The sequence below is a fragment of the Acomys russatus genome, chromosome 20 (assembly GCF_903995435.1).
Source record: "Acomys russatus chromosome 20, mAcoRus1.1, whole genome shotgun sequence".
Classification (NCBI taxonomy): domain Eukaryota; kingdom Metazoa; phylum Chordata; class Mammalia; order Rodentia; family Muridae; genus Acomys; species Acomys russatus.
The window spans coordinates 16,283,228-16,288,639 of NC_067156.1; the positions used below are offsets into that span (position 1 = coordinate 16,283,228).

General features: G+C 37.4%; 1 pseudogene; it reads right to left on the reverse strand.

Annotated features, from left to right (window-relative positions):
- Window positions 1-2,533: 2,533 nt before the first annotated feature.
- LOC127204153 (60S ribosome subunit biogenesis protein NIP7 homolog) lies at window positions 2,534-3,079 on the reverse strand (annotated as a pseudogene).
- Between the last annotated feature and the right edge of the window lie 2,333 nt (window positions 3,080-5,412).

Consider the following 5,412-nt stretch of genomic DNA (forward strand, 5'->3'; position numbering starts at 1 on the left):
TAGGTCTAGATAGATATTTTAAGTTGATAATGACAAAATGTGATGGAGAATGATTTTCATTCAGAATTTTTTGTATTTATTACTTTTATTAAATCCCATCTATAAAACGACAAGCATGGCCTACTGTTCTTATACACCTATTTCTATCTTAAGTGATAATAGTAACAATAGAAATTCCACTGTGCCATCAGAAGCCTAGAAAACAGTGTTATTACAGATAACAATTACTGTCTACAGTGAAGTAACCCAAGTTTCTCAGAACAAGTCTTCTGATTCAAATAAAGATGATTGGGACACAAAGAAACTCTACTTACTCACACAAACATTTGGTAAGTTTTGTTTGTTTAGGATTTTGTTTTTGTTTGAAATGTGATTTCTGTGTGTAGCCTGGCTGGCTATCCTGGACTTTTGTAGACCAGGCTGGCCTCGAACTCATAAGAGATCTACCTGCCTCTGCCTGGGATTAAGGGTGTGTGCCACGACGACTGGCTTTTGTTTTAGATTTTTGAGACAGACTCTCACTACATAGCCCAACCTACCCTTAAACTTGCCAAGTAGTCTCAGACGGCCTTACATTTGTGATTCACCTGCTTTTACTTCTATAAAGGCTGAAACCCTATTTTGGGGCGATTTCTGTAGTGTAAGAATCCAATTTCTTCCCATTCTGTAGGCTGTCGTTTTGTTCTCTTGACAGTGTCTCCTGCCTTACAGAAGCTTCTCAGTTCATGAGGTCCCATTTATTAATTGTTGACATTAAGGCCTGGGCTGTTGGTGTACTGGTCAGGAAGTTGTTTTCTGTGCCTATGTGTCCCAGGCTCTTCCCCACTTCTTCCTCTAACTGAATTAATGTCTCTGGTTTTAAGTTGAGGTCTTTAAACCACTTGGACTTGAGTTTTGTGCATGGTGACAAATAAGGGTCTAATTGCATTTTTCTACATGTAGACATCCAGTTAGACCAGCTTGTTGAAGATGCTATCCTTTTTCCATTGAATAGATTTGGCTTCTTTGTCAAAAACCAAGTGAGCAAATGTGTGTGAATCATCTCTGGGTCTTTGATTTGATTCCATTGATCCACCAGTCTATTGCTTTGCCAGTACCATGCTGTTTTTATTACTGTTGCTCTGTAGTACAGCTTGAGATCAGGTATGGAGATTCCTCTGAAAGATCTTCACCAACCCTTCATCTGAAAAAGGTTTAATATCCAAAATATATAAAGAACACAAGAAAGCAAACACCACAAAACCAAACAACCCAATTGTGAAATGGGGCTCGGAACTTAACAGAGAATTCTCAACAGAGGAATATCAAATGGCCAAGAAACACTTAAAGAAATGTTCGTCCTCGTTAGTCATCAGAGAAATGCAAATCAAAATGACACTGAGATTCCATCTTACACCCATCAGAATGGCTAAGATCAAAAACTCAAATGACACCACATGTTGGTGAGGATGTGGAGAGAGAGGAACACTCCTTCATTGCTGATGGGAATGCAAACTAGTACAACCACTTTGGAAAGCTATCTGGCGCTTTTTCAGAAAAATGGGAATAGGGTTTCCTCAAGACCCAGCCATCCCACGCCTTGGAATATACCCAGAAATTTCCCTACCACATAACAGGGACATATGCTCAACCATGTTCATAGCTGCTCTATACATAATAGCCAGAACATGGAAACAGCCTAAGTGTCCCTCAGTAGAAGAATGGACTAAGAAACTGTGGTACATTTACACGATGGAATACTACTCAGCTATTAAAAACAAGGAATTCCCGAAATATGTGGACAAATGGATTGATCTAGAAATTATCATAATGAGTGAGTTCACCCAGAAGCAAAAAGAGACAAACGGTATATACTCACTTATATCAAAACACTAGTCCAAGGGATACATACCATGAAAATCTTTACTTACCAAGAAAGTGGGTCAGAGGAGAGGATATCCGATTGAGACTTTAGGCAAGAGTAGCATGGAAGAAAGAGGAAATAGTAGGACCCACAGGGTCCTGGAAGCCTACAAGAAGAACTTTATGACAGGCAGATCTGGATCCTGGGGTCCTCCTCAAACTAAGGCACCAGCCAAGGAGAATATAGGCAGTAAGCTTCGAACCCCTACCAAGACCTAGCCGACGAACATGATATTCTCCACCATTGAGTGGAGAGTGAGATCTGACTCTCACACGAACTCTGGTGCCCCTTTTCTGACCATGTCCCCTGGATGGGGAGACCTGGTGGCACTCAGAGGAAGGATAGCTAGGTACCCAGAAGAGACTTGATATTCTAAGAGCATATATAGGGGGAGGAGGTCTCCCTCAGTCACAGACATAGGGGAGGGGAGAAGGGGAGAAATGGGAGGGAGGGAAGAATGAGAGGAAACAGGGGACGGGCTAACAATCAAGATGTAATATGAATAAATTAAAAAAAAAAAAGAATCCAATCTCACATCTCCGGGTTATCCAAACTTAACAGGATAATGTCTGCACACACAGGAAATAAACTAAGTCCTCTCACACAGCAAAATATTATAGGCATGATCATCTAAGTCAGTATCTCTTCATGCTGGATGTATTCCCCAATGTCTGCTTGATGAAACACCTCAGTTGCCATGGGGTCCACTTTTCTGCAATCTTTGGTAGACTTTGCTGCCACTCCAAAACCAAGAGGATCGTCTGCCATGAAATAAAACACCACTCCCTAGTACTGAGAAGTATTTTCAGTGCTTCGACCCAGACCAGATTTCAACACATGGTTTCCATGCAAGAAGGACTGCTCTGCTCCTGGCTTTATCCACACTTTATACTTGGCATAGGGTGCAAGGTAAGAAAGTTGCAGCGTCAAACTGGAACTTGTGGGTCTTGGTAGGTAAACTTTCTGAAACACGTCCCCACTACCACTAGCCCATCCCCCAGAGATGTTGGCGGTCAGCATAAGGATCATTTCACTCACATCGTACACTAAGTCGTTGCGCAGCCGGAAACAGCAAGTGGGGTCAGTCTTGTCCACCAGGAGCTATAGATTCTCCCGGACGTATTTCTCAATCTTCTCAAACATTACCGGAGTCTGTTCTTCAGTCAAAGGCCTCATTTTCCTGCTGCTTTGACTCCTGGGAACTTCTTACATCCAAAATTTTAGTGGCACCAAGATAGGAAAGATATTTTCTTCAAGGCTGTCAAATACAAATAGCATAAATACTAAGAATGTAACATTTATATAAGTCCTGATTGTGGCACGGTTCTTCTTGATATCTGTAGTTTATTATATTTATGTGTAATAATATAAATGTATATGTAAAAAATAAGATTAATAAAATAATAAAATAAAAGAAACACATCCACATTTGTAAATGACATGGTTGCCAAGTATTTTGAAGCTGAAAGGAAAAACAAACCCCAGAGAGTTTAACAGTATTGTGGAAAACAGAAAAACATAGCAAAACAAATTATATTCTTCTACAGGCTACAACGGGTGGGCAATAAACATTAAAATACTAATGCAGAGTAATTGTCCAAAAATAGAATAAGGATGATGAAGAGATGCCCAGTGATGAAAATATTTTATTCTTATAGTGGGTACAGTTATAAATCCTGTCCATACTCACACCAGATATATATATATATTTTTAATTTTTTATTATTAATTTATTCTTGTTACATCTCAATGGCTATCCCATCCCTTGTGTCACACCAGATATATTAAATTGTCACTTCTTGAGCATAGAATCTTGGTATCCTAATCTTGCTGAGAAGCATGTACACACTTATGCAGAAGAGACTTTTTACATAGTTCTTTGTGTCCTGTTCCTACCCTAGCCCAACAGTTACCAGTTTTACACCAAAAAGAGTCTTCATGGTGTGGTTACCTTTTCAATTGTTTATTTCTATTTAATAATGACATTTTAGGGTAGAGAGTGTGGGCATGAATGAGCCAATCATTCAGATAAACTCTTCTTTGTGTTTTAGTCTCTCTCTCTCTCTCTCTCCCTCCCTCTCTCTCTCTCTCTCTCTTCATTTCTTTCTTTATTTCTTTCCTTCCTTCCCCAGCTGAGGATCCTTTCTATGTGATGACTATCCCATGGCAAGTTAATACAGAAAGAGAGGCAGTGAAATATGCAACAAAAAGGTAAAACATTCAAAAGACTAGATACCAAGACATAATCAAACTAAGCACTTAAAAGAACAAAATAGAAACAAACAAGCAAAACAGTTCAACAAATCAATAAAAGAAAGATTTGGTTCTTAAGGAAAATCAATATGATTGAAAAAGCCCTAGCCAAATTAACTAAAAAGCAGAGAAAGAGGATGCAAGTTAATAAACTTAGAGGTGAAAAGGGAGGCGGGGCATCACAACACACAACAAGGAAATCCGGAGAATCACAAGGACATAACTTACCAATATGTGACTCTGCCATACTAGAATACCTAAAATAAATTAATGAATTTATTAGTATGTATTATCTTCCTTATTTAAATCAAGATTAAATAGGCAAATCAAACACACCCACAGCCCTTAATGAAATAAAAGCTGTAATAAAATACTCCCAACTAAAATAGCCCAGAGTCAGATGGATTCACCTTAGAATTCTGCCAGACATTCAATAAAGATTTAATGCCAATACTGCTCAAATTATTCAACAAAGTAGAAACTGAAAGAACAGTTCCTAATTATTTTTATAATGTCATAACTATCCTGGTATCTAAACCATACAAAGACCGAACAAAGAAATAAAATTACAGACAGTATAAACATAGGTACAATGATTTTTCTTTAAAATACTTCAATTCAATCTAAGAACACATTTAAAATACCATTTACCATCAATTAGATGTTTACAAAGAGATAGAAGGATGGTTTAAAATACATTAATCAATAAATATCCAAAACCTCCATAATCATATCATTAGATTCAGGAAACACTCTTGAAAAAAAAAAAACCCAACATTCCTTCATGATAAAAGCTCCTACAAAGGTAGGCATGCAAGAGAGAGACATATTTTAATGTAGTAAAAAAGGCAATTTACATCAAGCCACAGCCTACATCAACCTAAACAGAAAAGCTTTTCTACTAAAATAAGGAACAAAGTAAAGGATGTTCATTTTCTCTATAACTATTCAGGTCTTGAAGTCTTAGCTAGAGCAATAAGACAGCTTAAGGAGATCAAGGTGATTAAAATACAAAAATCAAAGTATCTTTAATTGTGCGTGGTATGATTTTATACATAACAGACCCTAAAAATATCTAACATGAAATGTATGTACCTGTTAAACAATTTCAGAAATGTACTAATAAACAAAATTACCAACAAGTGTCAGTCAGTAGTCTTCTTATTTACAAATGTTAAATAGCATGAGAAAGAAACCACAGAAAAATACTTTTCACAATATCACCCAAAAGAACAACAACAAAACTTGGAATAACT